Raw genomic sequence first — 17,562 nt, 5'->3', positions numbered from 1 at the left:
AAAGGATTTCAACAGTTGGATTCTAGAACCACTGTTCTTACAATAACCTAGGAGCCTGGTTTTACTTACTTCTTTTCATTCTCTTCCTTCTTCTCTGGAAGAAAATCCAATGGTCAAAAAGTCTGTTCCCATCAGGCTGCTCTATTATTACCATCTAGGAAACAGAATTCCAACAATAAAGGAATGTCATAACTCATGTAACTGAATGTTTAAAAACACACCCAAACTCACTGCCATCGAGTTGATGCCAAGTCACAGCGGTCTTGTAGGACAGGTCCTTATAGAACTGCTCCTGTGGGTTTCCAAGACTAATTGTTTATGGGAGGAGAAAACCCTGTCTTTCTCCATGGGAGGGGCTGGTGGTTTTGATTTGTTGACCTTGGGGATCACAGCCCAGCACGTAACCACTACACCACCAGCACTCCTCATGGAATATCTAGCCTTCAGGTAAATAGTGGGGCACACAAATCCTATTTCCTCTAGCTGTGCTAAGGAATCCCAGCGTTCCAAGGAAGAGCTGAACTGAGAATGGTTGGCAACACTGGAGAAATTGGACGAATAACAAACTTTAAGGAACGGGGAGAAGAAAACCAAGTCCTTATCTCACATTGGGAAGGCAGGATCAAGCTTTACCTGAAGGCTAAACTGACTTTCCTGAACCTGACATGATGGTAATAGAAAATGAAAATTGATCATTGGTCCAGGGCTCATCCTTGGAGTCTTTGGTGCTAGGGAGCATGTCATTCTCACCCGGACCACACAGCTGAGAAAGGTGGGGCATCTGATGTGGGGGAAGGGGGATGGTGGTGGGTTGTCATCCAGAGTAGCGATTACATCCCTCATTTTACACAGGACGAAACAGACAACCAGAAAGGTTACATTAGTCACTCAGAATCACAGGGCGCTCAGTGAGAGAGAAACTAGATCTTAAATCTACAACCAGCGATTTTCCCTCTCTGCATTCAACTCACTCCCAACTAAATGCCAATGCCATCCTGCCTTTGTTACTTCTACACTTACAACTCAAAACCAAACGCACTGCCAGCGAGTCGATGCTGATGCATAGCGACCCTCTAGCGACCCTATGGGACAGGGTAGGACTGCCCCTGTGGGCTTTTGAGATTGGAACTATTTGAGGGAGTAAAAAGCCTCATCTTTTTGCTGTGGAGCGGCTGGTGGTTTCAAACTGCTGATGTTGCAGTTACAAGGAAGGGGGTAAGAAATGATATGTATGGGGGTGGTAATGGTAGGATGGTTGGTGTATGGTGGGGCTGGTTTCGCACTGGTTTATTCTGGCTCAACCACCTGCTGAGAATTTGCATTTTCACCCAGACATACCAAATCAGAATCTACATTTTAACAGGATATACTGATTCAGAATCTACATTTAAGGTGATGCTTACATATACCTGGGGAATCTATTTTAAAAGTATACCTAAGAATCACCAATGATTTTTGCTAAAATGTGGGTTCTGACACAGTGTGTCTAGGGTGGAAATGTATATATTCTCACAGAGGGCTGAACCTCAATGAACCAATTCAAAGCCCAGGAAAACAAAGAAAACCAAAACCCAGAAACCTTCTACTCTCTGAGTACATTACATACCAGTGGCCTCCGTCCCTCCTTGCGAGCAGGCTCGAAGACTTTCAAGAATGGGGGAAAAAAGTCAGAACCCCATCCAGAGACCAGCGAAGTCAGCCTGGCCCAAGCACCACAAGAGGCAGGGCAGGGGGAGCAAAGGAGAGCATCCCTACTGGGACCCTGGGGCTGTCTCCCAAGCGGAGGGCTGTGGCTGGGGGCCAGGACGGCCTCGCCTTTGTTCCCAGTTCTCCCTGGGCTATTTGCATTTCATTTTGGTCCTGGATGATTTAAGAAGCCCAGCGAAAGCTCTTGGATGTGGTTGGGATGTTCATGCTCCAGTGATAAATAATGTGGCCAATGTGTATGGCCTCAAGTCACTGCATTATCAAAGAGCTCCTTGGAAACTGGGGAACTGGTAGGGCTTTTTTTCCCCCACCACCACCACCACTCCCCTCCTTCTCTGTGTTTCACTCATTTTTTTTTCCCCTTAATCCCCTTGATGAATTGATTTCTTATCCCGTTCCAAACATTTCATACCATCCTAGGAACTGACACTCGCCCCGTCTTTACAACCAGATTTTTTTAATACTGCTGTCCAACCGGAGCTTTGATCAGCCTTCAGAGCTAAAAGGCAAAGATGAAGGACACCAGGCCCCTTCCTCATCCTTTTCTCTCTGCCTCCCTCTCCAGACTCCCCCCACCCCTCACCCCTACCCACCCCCCAAAAAAGAAATCTCCTGGTGGACTTCAAAGGGAGCTCTGCTTCCCAAAGAGATAATGCTGATGGGGAGGAGGAACGGAGAGGAGAGCGTTTCAAGGGATTAAACAAATAGGGGCTCTGCACAGGGAAGACCATAGGCTGGGCCGGGCCTGGAGAACTCGGACCTGCGTTTGGCAGAAGGTGTGAGAGGGAGAACAGAAGCCTGGGCTTGTCTGTGCCGCCAGTTGAGCTTGGACAGACCTGAAGGAAATGGCTACTGGCAGCAGTAGCAGCTTCTCAGATCTGCTCCCATTTCTTTCTCCCACATTGGTGAAGAGCTTGGGTTTGCCATCTTGCCGATCTGAGAACAAGTTCCCCCAACTGCCACTTTTTTAGTGCTCCACTGGGCACGTTTCTGAAGCTCTCTAAGCCTCAGTGTCCTCATCTGTCACATGCGAGTGTACAGGACTGTGCTTTACCTCCACTGCCGCCATAGTCCAGCAGTGGAACCAGAAAGGGCAAATGGAGCGTGCTCCCTCCCAAGGCAAGATGGGGCTCCCCATCAGGACCCCTATGTGGTCATGGGAATAGGCAGACAAGGATCCATGCCTCACTCAAAGGCCAGACATTTCCAAAGCCACAAGTTGCTAAGGGAGTGGCAATACAGGAACTGATCAGGAGCTATCCTCCAAAGGAAGAGCCATATCATAAGGGATATTTGCACGTGGGTGAGGATGGAGATAGTTCAGAGACTTGAGCAGTGATTTCCAGATGCCACGTGTGAATTCCCATCAATGCGCCTATGACTTCATTGTGTATTAGAGGAAAAGGATGAGCCTAATTAGATTCAGGGTGTGTGGTTGCCCTTGGAAACAGCAGGAGACTAGACCACCAGCTCTCCAACCATGAGCAAGTACCTGAGACAGCATGAGTGCAGGGAGGGGAAGCCCTGTATAGCAAACACCTGTTGAGACCCATTGCCTTGGTGGTCTTTTCCGTCTTAGAGGTAGAGATACTTCTACAGGCTAGAGATAAGGTGACTGGCGTTCAGGACACCAGATCACTGATCCATGGAGATTCAATGAATATCAGAGTAGAACTGTGCCCCTAGGGTTTTCAATGACTGATCTTTCAGAAGCAGATCACTAGAAGATTCTGCAGTGTCTCTGGGTGGACTTGAACTTCCAACCTTTCAGTTGACATCCAGGCACATTAACTATTTGCACTACCCAGGGACCAATGTCTGGGGTACACAGATCTTGATAGTTCTTCTCTCTTACAGTTGTTAAGGCCTAGTAAGATCGTGTATACGTATATGTGAAACAAGCCAAAGATGAGCCTTTCCACTCCCCAAAGAGCCACAGTCTCAGAAACCCACAGGGGCCATTCCATTCTGTCCTATTGGTGGGGGGTGGGGGGTGTCTCTGAATCACAATGGACTTCATGGCAGTGAGTGTTGAGGGTTTATTGTTGTCGTTATTATTATCAGATCTTAGTTGGTCCACGTAGATTGGAAATTGCTTCAAAATGTCCTCTTTTCAAGATGGAAAAATTAGAACAGGATTTCACATGCCACCCTCACCCCCACTTTTCAGGGTGGCTTTGGGGGCACAGAGGCTGACAATGTTTTCTTTTCCACTGTTCCATCATCAAAAAATTTGGCTCAATGACATCATAAACGTCCTCTGTGCCAGGACACCCAATTAAGCACTCATGGAGTGTAGAACCTTCAACTGCAGGGCTCACATTTTCCGTGTGTCTTCCAGAGTCACGGTGCCTCCAACCCTCAAACAAAGTCATTTACAGATATCTCGTTAGGCTTCCTTTGTCCACTTGGTGGGTTTAGTGTTGCTAAATTATGTTGACTTTTCTTTCTGTCATTTGTCATGCACCTGGACCCTTTGTGTCCTTGCTTGAAGCTGTCATCCTGTGGTTACTCAGGAACTGCCAACCGGTTTTCATATCAACCCAAGAAAAACATCATTAGGAAGGGTGAGCCGGTGGCCAAATCCATTGCTTAATGGCCTGCAAAACCAAACAGAAGTAAATTGGAAGGTATCTGAACTGGCGAAGTCGCTCTACTAACAAGGGCAGGAAACTTTATAAACAGACAGGCGGTAGGGTGCCCACTCATGCATTGCAGCGAGTTTCCCCTAAGTAAAAACACTGGTAGAAATGTTTCATTTCTCCTCAGATTTTCTTCCAAAAAAATGTACTTGGAAAGAAAGCCTTCTTTTCCTAGTTAAAAAACAAAACAAAACTACAGTATTCTTACTTTTCATGAAAATTCTCATTCCCCATGGAATGGATTCTTCAGAAAATAGTTCTGTTTCTTCCCATTGGAACTGAGCCATGATAGAGAAAGTGTTTCATCACTCTGTCCTGTTTGTTGTTAGATGCCGTTGAGGAGATTACAACTCAGCCACCCTGTACCTCAGAGCAAATCCCTGCCCTTGCCCTGGGCCCTCCCAATCGTTGTTGTGCTTGAGCCCGTTGTAGCCACTCTGTCGACCCATCTTTTTTTAGCTAATACTTAATTTTACCACACATGATGTCCTTTGACAGGAGCGGAGCCCTCCTGACAACATGTCGAATGTACGTGAGCTGAAGTCTCACTAGCCTCCCTTCTAAAGAGTGTGCTGCTGAACTTCAACCAACACAAATTTGTTTCTTCTTCAGACAGTCCAAAGGGATTTCAAGATTCTTTCCCAACACCATAAATCAAAGGCATCAATTCTGCAATCGTACATATTCGTTGGTAAGTTTTTGTATGCATATGAGGCAATTGAAAGTACCATGGCTTGAGTCAGACACACCTTAGTCCTCAAAGTGACCTCACTGTTCTTTAGCACTTTAAAGAGATCTTGTGCAGCAGGGATGCCAAATGCAATATACCACTTGACTTTTTAATGCTGCTTCTATGAGCATTGGTTGTGGACACAAGTAAAATGAAATCCTGGATGATTTTCAATCTTTTCTATGTTTATAATGATGTTTATAGGTCCATGTGTTAGTTACATAATCTGTTGTCAATTTGAAACTTAAGAGTGAAGGGGCGGAGTTTAGCCTGTAAATTAGGTCTCAGCTTGATGACCTCATTTGGAGGCACTAAGGTGACAAACAGTTCGTTGGAGGCAGACATATGCTCACTCCCTGGGAGACATCCCAGGTGAGAAGACACATGGAGCTACACTAGAGCCCGGGAGCTAAATGAGCCACATGAAAACCCCTGCCAGCATTGAGATGTTTCCACTGCCACTGGACCCATAAGATTTCCCACCCATTGGCCTGTGATCTTCCTGCATTCAGCATCATTGCATGTGTTTCGTGAGTCTGAAGAGGACTTTATAGATTGGTATTGGACATATGGACAAATATTGGACTTATGGACTTGATCTGGACTGGGCTGGGGTGTTTTCTCAATATTCAATTGCTCTTGTATACAAAACTCTTATATACATATGTGTCTCCCTGGATTTGTTTCTTAGTCTACCTGGGCTAACACAGTCCATTTGTTTTCTTTACATCGACTTGCAATACGTACTGAAGACTGGAGTCCTTGATCTTCACCAAGTGCTTTAAGTTATCCTCGTTTTCAGCACGCAAGGTCATGTCACCGCATATCGTAGGTTGCTAATGAGCTTTCTTCCACTCCTAATACTGTGTTCTTCTTCAAATAGTTCAACTTCTCAGGTTATTTGCTCAGCATACAGATTGAATAAGTATGGTAAAAGGGTACAACTCTGTCCAACATTTTTCCTGATTTTCTACCACTCGCTATTTCTTTGTTCTGCTTGAATGACTATCCCTTGGTTCATGTCCAGGTTCTGCAAGTCCACTGCTAAGTGTCCTGGAATTCCTTTTTCTCACAATGTTATCCACAGTTTGTTACAATCCACACAGTCAAATACTTTTGTGTAGCCAATAAGACACAAATGAAAATCTTTCTGGTGTTCTCTACTTTCAGTAAAGATCCATGGGATGTCAGTGATAATCTTCCGCATTCTACCTCCTCTTTTAAATCTAGCTTATCTGGCAGTACCCTGCCAACAGACCACTGCAGTCCTTTTTTAATTATCTTCAGCAAAATGTTACTTGCATATGACATTAATCATGTTGTTTGATAATTTCTGCACTTGTTGGGTCTCTTTCTTCGGAATGGACATTAATGCCTTCCAGTTTGCTAGCTGTGGTAGAAATGTCTTGGCATACAATAGGGAGCACTTTCAGTGCTGCATCAGTTGGTTGACACATTTCAGTTAGTATCCTGTCAGTTCCCTGTTCCTCAACTGTCACCAGTGTCTTCAGAGCAGGGAACTTCTTCCTCCAATACCATTAGTAATGGATCATACGCTACCTCTTGAAATGATTGAATGTCAACCAATTCCTTTTGGTACATTGATTCTACATATTCCTCCCATTTTCTTGTGTTTACTTTTTGAGGTCAAAAGAACATTTATTACAGCATGCATGGGCCTACTTCCTCCATAAAGAAATCTGTACAGACTTGGGAAGTGGGACTGCGATATCAACAGGACAGGAGAGAGCACAGGGATCAGTGTGTCATGAGGCTCAATGTCCACCCATTTCCATGTGATGAACAAGACTGACAGGTAGCTCCATCGACGTGAGACCAGAAGACTCTCAGAATCTGGGGGCTTGGTCAAGGTTCAGCCTATAGCAGGGGTCCAACAGTCCCAGCTTTTTCTGCCACCTCCAGAAAGTGCTGGAGTACTTGGACAACCTTGCTCATTACCCAGTGTTCTCTCCTTCAGCAGGTCCTGCCTCATCTTCAATGAGAAACTCATGCTGGCCTCCCATGATCCACTTACTCTTTGCCATCAGCTCACAGCTCTTTCCTGAACCGGGCAGCTCATGCATTGAGATGCTGGAGATGGACACGTTCAAAATTAACTGCTTCCATTTTCTTTGGATACTTTCCATAGAGCTTAATCATTTGCAGATCAAATCCTTCAATGATTCAGCTCAAGGCTTGAATTTTTTCTTTGGTTCTTTCAGCTTGAGATATACTGAGAATATTCTCCCCTTTGGTTTTCTAATTCCAGATGTTTTCTTATTTTATTATAATAATTTACTTTGTCTTCTTGTGTTAGTCTGCATTGACTAGAGCAGTGGTATTCAACCTTCCCAATGCCATGACCCTTTAATATAGTTCCTCGTGTTGTGGTGACACCCAACCATGAAATTATTTTCATTGCTACTTCATCACTGTAATTTTGCTGTTACAAATTTGGTGACCACTGTGAAAGCATCTTTTCACCCCCCCAAAAGGGTTGCAACCCACAGGTTGAGAACCACTGGACTAGAGAAACAAATCCAGAGATACTCATATGTGTGTGAGAAAGAGCTTTATATAAAAGAGCAAATGTACATTGATAAAACATCCCAGTCCAGTCCAGATCAAGGTCATAAGTGTGATATTAGCCCATATGTCTGATACCAGTCTATAAATTCCTCTTCAGATTCACACAACATATGCAATGACACCAAATACAGGAAGGTCATGGGCCAGTAGGTACAAAGTCTTGTGGATCCAGTGGCAGTGGAAGCATCTCAGGACTGACTTGGGTTTTCTCCTGGCTCCTCCAGCACCAGTGCTCTGGCTCCATCAGCATAGCTCTATGTGCCTTGTCAGCAGGCAGAGGAAGCAGAGAGAAAGTTTGTGTCCTGCCTTCAGGGAGGAAGACAGGAGTTCCCAGAATCCTCAGGAGAAAGCCATGCCCACACAGCCTGATTGACAGGCTAGACCCCACCCCTCCACTCAAGTTGACAGGAGATTATATAACTGCCACACTTCTCAAGCTGCCCTTTGCAACTTTCTATCTGGCTCTTTGACTTCATCATCTCTTCCCTTTGCTTTAGCTACTATATGTCAAAGAGCATGTTTCAGTGTTCTTCTGACATCTGCTTCAACCTTTTCTCTTTTCCTGTCTTTTTAATGACCTATTGCTTTCTTCATCCATGAAAATCCTGATGTCATCCCACAACTCATCTGGTCCGTAGGTTAAATCTGCTCCCTTCTGGCTTCTTTTTCTTTGTCCTGCCATTACCCCTCTCCATCCCTCCATGTTGTTGTTGTTAGTTGCCATCAAGTTGCCTCCAGCTCACAGTCACCATCAGTGTGGAATGTTGCTCTGTCCTGTACGGTCTTCATATCAGTTGGCTTATCTATGTCCATTGTTGACCCCACTAGGTCAACCCATCTTGCTGAGGCTTTCTGTCCTACTTTCTGACAGTCTATTTTACCAAGCATTATGTCATTTTTTTAGTGATGTGTCTTGCCTGCTAGTGTATCCAAAGTAATCTAGTTGCAGTCTCACCATGCTTGATTCTATGCAATATTTTCTTTAGAAATGAAACCTTTCCTCAACACTCAACCCATAATGCCAATCACCACCACCCCTATCTCTACGGCACTACCTTACCTCTATCATCTCACCCCTAGTTCCCACATCCACTCCTACCAGGGCTTCTCTCCCTCTACCACCCCATACATGCTTCCACTACCACTCAACCCCATGGACACCTGAGAGAAAAAAAAGTTACCTACAAAGGTAAAGCATGGGTTAACATCAAACCAACCTCTCAATAACCTAAGATAGGGGAATCACAAATCTTGAGGAAAGAGATGATGTCCCAAACTTTGATGTGCAAGGAAGCTGTTCTTCAAATTCAAAGACAGCAACCAACCCAAAATATTCAAAAATTTGAAAGTCAGAGCATATAGGTATTTATTAATGCCATATATATTTCTACTATCTATAAATATTAATATATTAATACTTATATTAATGTTAAATAAAATGCTCTGTATGTATATGCATACATAATGTATACATGTATCCTTGAATAAAAATTCAACCAGCTAAAACTGAGTCTAAATAAAGAACATAACAAATGAGAAACCATGGTTAAAATAAAATAAAAGAATATTTGGTGGATATTAATATATCACAATATAAAACAAAAGCTATTTAACTACAAAAATATCAATTTCAAAATACTATGGAAAATGACAATATAGTAAAAATTATATATCATGACACATTAGAAAGTTTATAGATATGTCTACAGTCATTTAAAACACATTTTGAAAATATACAATGACTTCAACCTGTGAATTTTTTAATACTCCTTTAAGTTTGTCTCTAATAGAATCATTCAGGAGCTTTTCTTTAGGGGAAATAAATATTTCTTTGAGGTTTTAGCAACTCCTTCATCTTCCCTTACTTCTGTGAGATTTTACATGGAATATTCCAAATTTTCTATCTACTCTTTTCAATATATATACAGAGGATATGATATCATCATAAATATCAAAGGTGGTTGGAGAATGCCTTTAGTTTTAATTTTCTTCTCTGCCTTTTTATGTTTTGTGTAACTTCTTTTCATCATTGTTATTTATCGTCCTACAGAGACAATGTTATTAAAGAAAATGAAAATTTTAAAATTTAACCAAAAGGAGTAGTCAGGGCCTCCTTCCAGACTTACTGGCCTTCTCTCTGAAAGTCGGAAGGGGCCCCAGGAGTGACCGTCACTGTCAGATGAGGGATGCTCTGTCTGAGGGGTCTCCTGGATGATTTTCTATCTGCCTCAGAGATAGATTTCCTAGCAACCTAACTCATCATCTCCCCCTTAGAAGCACCAACAGGAACCAGGAAAAATGAATGACTAATGTTCTAAAGAGCTAGAAACTGGCATGAATATAAACATCCTTTCAAAGAGGATAAAAGGCAAAGCAAAGACTGGAGTCTATATCTTCTGGGTTCATATCTATATCTAGAGCAGAAGGCAAAAGCAAAGACAAATTGATTTCAACCTTTAGGACCAATTTCTTTGTTCCTGAATCCCCCAAGAACTGTAAGAGAAATCAAGTTCTAAAGGAAATTAATGAAAGCTGAAGACTTGTTCCAAAGGTCTTTAGACCCCACCATAGGTGCAGCTCAGCACAATGGGGCAGGTGGAAGGAGCTTAGCACCTACTGATAGAACCGTCTCTCACTTGTGCCAAGAATTTTTTTTAATGCATGTGCCTTATAAAATGTATGGGTAGTGCAAATGAGTAAGTGGTCAGCTACTCACTGAGAGGTTGGCAGTTCAAGTCCACCCAGAGGCACCTTCTGAAAGGCATCAGAGGGAACCAAGACAGGTAGACATGTTGGCTACAATTTGCATTGTTCTCCGATTTGCATCCAACACTGCAAAGATTTATTTAGGCAATCTGACATCTAGAGTAGAAGTATCTTACTGTTCACAGCAACCCCATCGCCAGAGGGATGGCAGAGTTCAGAACCTGGAGCCACCTCTGATGAGACAGAGACCAGTATTCTCATATGTGACCCAAAAGGTCTCTTGAATATTCTGGAAGTAAAGTTCTTGAGTGGAATTCCACATGCACTTCCTGAATTAAGCTTCATACAAATAGCATAAAAATAAGGTAGCGAGACCCTGGTGGCATAGTGGTTACATATTGGCCTGCCGTTCTAAATGACCAGCCACTCTGCAGGAAAAGGATGGGGCTTTCTACTCCTGTAAACAGTTACAGTCTCAGAAACCTACAGGATCAGTTCGACTCTGTTCTATAGGGCTGCTATGAGTCAGAACTGACTCAGTGGCAGTGACTTTGGTTTGGTGTGGAACACAAGACGAAGCTGACTCATGAAGACAAGATAGTTACTCTTTATTTTCACAGTTCATTGCAATGTTCAATTGCACTACTCAAAGGCATTCTCGATCTGTTTGCGATGGCTCCTGCAACCCCATCTCTCTAGTAGCCGAAGCATCTCCACTCCCCATACTCGCACCTGAGCACATGGAACACTAGCAGTCATCCCTGAGAAGACAAGTCTAACTGGGGCCAAGCATCTCCTACTTGCTGATGGAACATCCGCACTGCAAGGAGGCCACCTAGTCTATGCATTGTAGAGTGCCAGGGCTTGCCATGCACAGACTATACTGTGAGCAGTGCCTTTGCAGTTGTGCAATGTGACAACCCTGTTTTGCCTCCCTTATCTGCAAACCAACTCCTGGTCAGCCTTGGTGACTCTGCTCAAGCATGACTTCTTCTCAGAACTGCTCCCCAGCCTCCACCACTGAGTAGTGATAATAAGGGCAACAACGAGCATGCGCTGTACACTAGGTTGCTAAAAGAAAGGTGGCAGGTTCAAATCTACCCATAAGAAAAGTCTGCTTCTGAAACTTCAGCCCTTGAAAGCCCTGTGGAGCACAGCTCTACTCTGACACCCACGGGTCACCATACGTAGGCATCAACTCAATGGCAACTGATGACTTTCCATCGCTATCATGAGCTATGTTGCTGTTGCTATTGTTGTTGTTGTTAAGTGCCATCTAGGTGGTTCTGACCCATATGCACAAATGAACGAAACACTGCCTGGTCCTGCATCATCTTCACAACCGTTCCTGTACTTGAGCCCATTATCGCAGCCTCCATATCAGTTCATGTCCTTAAAGACCTTCCTTTCCTTCACTGACCTCTACTCTAACCAAACACTATGTCCTTCTCAGGGACTAGTCTCTCCTCATCACATGGGCAAGGTATGTAAGATGAAGCTTACATACAAGTAATAGATACCAATATTAGCTCCTTGTTATAAATGAGGAAACCAGACTATTAACTGCTTCATTTACTACTTGCTCAACATTTCACCCTGAATGAAGACAGTCTGACACCAGAATCGAAGCCCTCAACTTGTGTGGGTCATGCTTTTTTTGTGCCTCCAAATGCCTAGAACCTACCCTTCTCATAGCTCCTGCAATAAGCTCATTCATTCATGGTAGGTCTCTCCCAATAGACAGCGAGCTCCTTGAGAGGAAGGGTCTTGTATTATTCCCTCTGATACACTCCGGGCATCTATTAAAGTGTCGGAGCTCAGTGTTCGTTGGATGAATGTATATGTGACTAATGAACAGTTTTAACTCAGCTTGCCTCACAGGAGGCACATTCAGGTGTGCTCAGGGGCTGACTGCGGGCAGGAGCAAGGATGAAGCAAGGCTCGTGGCCCAATTACTTAGAGAATGGTCAGCTATTAACTCTGAAACCAATGGCATCATTTTCTGAGCCAAGAATCGCCCATTCTCATAGTCCTGAGGTAAAGGCTTCCCCAAGACTGAGAGTGAGCATTGCAATGTTTGGGGTGCAAACCCACTCAGATGTACCATAGAAGAAAGTCCTAGAGAACTGTGTTGTTTCTGTTAAGTTTACAGCCAAGAAAACCCTATATACTCTGTGACATATGTGGATGCCATGAGTCAGAATTGACTGGATGCCAATTAAGAAGAACATTGTTTTGTTATATAACTTTTTATTTATTATAAAATATTTTATATTTAACATACATAGCTCAATATTTACATCAGAAAAAAGAGGAAGGCTGTGGGCATGGAGCTGACCAGCTCAGCCTCCTCTTTGCCTACCCCCTGTAAGAATTACTGAGGCACCTCCATGGAAGCTCTAGGGCCTCCCCAAACATGGAGTGGGCCCACCGATTTCGACCAACTACAACAGCTTGCAGATGAAGCAAGAGAGGACCAGAGAGGGGAAGAGACTCACTTTCCCTGCAGGTAGATGATGCCTCTACGTGAGAATTGGAAGGTTTATCAGTGAAATACCAAACTCATGAGATGCTTGCAGTATTTGTATATCTGAAGCTGAAAAACAACATTGATAATATCCCAGAGAATCTACAGAATGTGTCCAGTTCACTGCAAGTGAACCGCGCACATGAGAAGGCAACCCTTCAGGCCATGGTGGAAGGACTGTTGGGTAATGCAGTAGAAGTTTCAGAGCACGTCTTAAAAGAGCCTTCCAAACACTAGACCCTTGTGCGAATTGTAAACTTGAGTGAAGCCAGTTGTCATGACTCAGACTTCAGGGTGACAAGTCTGAACACACAGAAATCGAGATGGTTCTTTCACTTCTGTGTGCCCCTTTGCTACATGTTGATCTTTTACATCCGGGATTAACTTCTTCTGAACACCTACTTCGTACCTGGGGCACTTGTGTTATCCATGAGGGAGTGAGGACCACTAAAGTGCAGTAAAAGCACACGTTTCAGCATCAGACAGACCTGAGCTGATGTCCCAACTCCGCCATTTAAGACTAATCTAACCTAATGCAGGTTACACGGAACTGAAAGCACTATTGTTTAGTAATAGAACTGTATTATTTAATAATAATAATTTATTATATAATTTATAACAGCCAGAGGTTCTTGTAAATTAAATAATCAACTCATGTGAGTTACGTACCGCAGGAGATGAACTGAGTAGATGAACTCAGTATTATTATAATAGTAATTATAGTAACGATTATTGAAACTATTATTATTTACAATATCTTAACGAAGGTAAATTTATACCTAACCCCAAAAGACAAAACAAAAAACCATATGGACATTACAGTTGAAGAAAAGTTGATGTTATCTCTTATTTCTGGTTATCCTTGCCGGCAAGCAGCCCTGTGGCACCACAATTAAGACTTGGCTGCTAACCTAAAGGCTGGAAGTTCAAACCCACCCAGCTGCTCCATAGGAGAAAGACCTGGCAACTAAAAGTATAGCCTAGGAAACCTATAAGGCAGTTCTACTACATATCACATGGGTTTTCCCACAGTCAAAATCAACTCAGGAGTATCTATAAATAATAACAATAATCTTTTATGTGCTTAAACGAATAATATCATTTTCTGAGGGCTTATTGTGCCCCAGGCACTATTGTTTTTTAAGAATTGCAGAAGGAGAACCTGATTTGATCTTTAAATCTTCACCCAGTTGATGATAAAGAATTAAGAAGGAAGGTGGGGGTGGGAGAGACATAAACTTGTAATACTTCCTAAGGGATGGGGGTGGGGGAAGCATCTTTCCCCCCAAATCATAGTGATATCTTATTCTTGTTTATTTTATTTTTATTACTTCCCTTTTCTTCCCCTGGCCCTCACCCATCAAAGTCTGTTTCTTTTGGTATGAAAACCTTGAATCTTTTTTTCTTTTATAACAGTGGTCTCATACAATATTTGTCTGTTTGCAGTCGAGTAACTTCACTCAGCGTGAAGTTACTCCAAATGCATCCATATCATGAGGGTGCACTTGACAGTATCATAGTTCTTCAGCAATAGGCAGTACTCCATCGTATGCATGCACCTAAGTTTATCTATCTATCCCTCCACTGGTCGGCACTTAGGTTGCTTCCATCTTCTTTCCAGGCAATATTCTGAGTGCTTCACTTCAAGCAAGGACTTTAGCAGGTGGGTAGCACTTTCTACATTTTATAGAAAAGGAAAACAAGACACAGGGCAAATAACGTGTCACCCAAGATCGCATATCCAGGAATGGTGTAACTGGGCTTGTAACAACAAAAATCTGGCTCAAGAGCCTGCTACCTAACCATCCACTATTTGACCTTCCTTATGCAGGCTGGCCAACATCTCCAGCTATATCCGCTTCCAGGCGTGTGGGAGTTACATAATCTGGTGCCAACTGAAGACTAGTAAGAGGGAAGGGGTGGAGTGTAGCCCATCAATCAGGTTGCAGTGTGATGACCTCATTTGGAGGCGCAACAGAGATAAGTAGCTCACTGGAGGCTGTCATGGACTGAGAAAAGTTTAGGCTTCAGATGAGTCTGTATAAGTGTATAAGTAAGAAAGCTATAGTGGGACCATTTGCTAGTTATATAAAGTTCTTAATGAGTAAAATGTCAGAAAATGGGTGTATCCATGAATTTATTGGTAGACTCCATTGTTGAGGTAGATATTTCATTTTCATACCAACTCTTTATTTTAGAGGTGTTTATTTTATTTTATTTTATTTTTATTTAAATCATTTTATTAAGGCCTCTTACACCTCTTATAACAATCCAAGCATCCACTGTGTCAAGCACATTTGTACATATGTTGCCATCATTCTTTTCAAAACATTTTCTTTCAACTTGAGCCCTTGGTATCAGCTCCTCATTGTTTTCCTCCCTCCCCCGCCCTTCCCTCACGAACCCTTGATAATTTATCAATTATTTTCATATCTTATAACGTACCATACCAACTCTTGATTAACTACTAAGATAGCAAATGCACCTGTATGATTTCCCAGACAAGAAGATAAGTTATACCCATGTATGCACACAAGGGTGCTTCAAATACATCATGGAAAAATTCCATTTTTCCATAAACTTTTTGAAGCTTGCTACTATTGTGAGCATGGAAGTACCAAGCTCAGAACTACATTTCCCAGCTGACCTCTCCTCTCCGTAGCCTCACCATCATCAGGTTTGAAGGCCTGGAGACAGTCCAACTGGCTGGAAGTCAAGGGAGCAATGGAGAGCAGCCGGACCGGAGAGGCACACATGGGAGCCAACTCACAAAGGGCCTTAATGCACAGGCAGGACATCTGGATTCTACCACAAGGGCAATTCAGAAAAATCCATTGTCAATGAGTTGACCCCAACTCATGGCGACCCTATGTGTGTCACAGTAGAACTGGATCCCATAGGGTTTTCAATGGCTCCCTTTGTAGTGGATCTAAGGCCCCTCTGGATGAAATCTAATCTTTCAGTTAGCCGTGGAGGGGCTTCATTATTTGCCCCACTAGAGATCCCATGAGGGCTAAAGAGAGTCACATAAGTGGCTCAAGCAAGGAAAGGAGATACTACTAACCAAATAGCCCTGCACAAGACCCCCATGATGGCTAACACTCTGGGTTGGAGTTTTCTTCCTAACAGAAAGATGTCTGAAAAAACAGCATTCGTATTGTTTTTGAGAGTGAGAGCTCTTCGTGACACATGCGGCTGAGAGATAGAAGGGTTTCTTCTTGTTTGTGTTTGTCATTAAGGAAAAATACACTTAAGTGAGTGGTTAGTTCATCTCTGTTTGATTCCTCATTCTTGAAAAGTCAGGCAGTGATAGTGGGAGGTAGGGGTTCTTCGGCCTCAGCAATTAAGTCTCACCAGTAAATGGGGGCTCAGCCTGCCAGCCAGAATTCACCAGAACCTGTGGAACCACTAAGTCCAACTCAAGGACACAGTTTCAATAGCAATGTCCTCTGCTACCCATGGAAAGCCTATGGATCACCATAGTCCAATCGGCAATGCATCATTGGCTTGGTGCAGGATGTTGCTTCCTGGTGTTTGGGATCACCATGAGTTGTGAGCTGATGCAGTGGAGGCTAATAGCAAAACATCAACTACGACTACCCATGTCATCATTTACTGACACTCTGGATTCACCAGTCACTGGAAGTGGCTGGTCTCAACCAGTCACCTTATGTGTTAGTCTGGGTAGACTAGAGAAACAAATTCAGAAACACGCATATGTGTCTAAGAAAGAGGTTTATATATAAGAGCAATTGAATATTGAGGAAACATCCCAGCCCAGTCCAGATAAAGTCCATAGATCCGATATTAGTCCATATGTCCCATACCAATCTACAAAGTCCTCTTCTGACTCATGAAACACATGCAATGACACCGAATGCAGGAAGATCACAGGCCATTGGGTGGGAAGTCCTATAGATCCAGTGGCGTTGTCAGCCTCTCGTCACTGACTGGGGTCTCCATGTGGCTTCTCCAGCACCCAGGGCTGAATCAGGGTAGGTCTATGTGGCTTCTCCTCAGGGATGTCTCAAAGGAGTCAACCTTATCAGTACAGTCTCCAAAGGAGTGAGGTGAGTGAGAGAAGTGTCTCCCACCTCCAAGGAGGAAAAACAGGAGTTCCCAGAATTCTCCGGAGAAGGCCATGCCTACACAGAGGCCTCATTGGTTATATCTTGATTGACTCCACCCCTTCATACATAGTCCTCTCAATTTGATCCCAGGTTATGTAAACATCACACACAACAAGCCTCAGATGTCAGTACTGCCATGAATTTCCATTTTGCAAAATGAGCAAAGTGAGATGCAGAGTGCCCAAATAATTTGATCAAGGAAAAACAGTAAGGAATTAGCAAACGAGTCATTTGAACCCAAGTCTTCTTGACCCCAAACTTTAAGTTCTGTATCACAGTCTTCATTTGATCACATACGCAGTTGTGTGAGGCTGGGGGGTCTAGAGAAACAAACCAGTGACCCTCAACTATGTATGAGAAAGAACTTTCTATCAAGAAGCAACTTCACATCATGAGGTGCCTCAGCCCAATCCAACTTGACTCCACAAGTCCCATGCTAGCCAGGGCCTCGAGACCCATGTAGCTGATGTGGCAGAAAAGTGAAGCGGAAGCAGAGAGTTCCAGGCTGGTGAGTGTGTAGCCACGTGGATG

The sequence above is a fragment of the Echinops telfairi genome, unplaced genomic scaffold, assembly GCF_000313985.2.
Source record: "Echinops telfairi isolate 266 unplaced genomic scaffold, ASM31398v2 ScPeMD7_2;HRSCAF=8, whole genome shotgun sequence".
Classification (NCBI taxonomy): domain Eukaryota; kingdom Metazoa; phylum Chordata; class Mammalia; order Afrosoricida; family Tenrecidae; genus Echinops; species Echinops telfairi.
Note: the sequence above shows the minus strand (reverse complement) of the source record.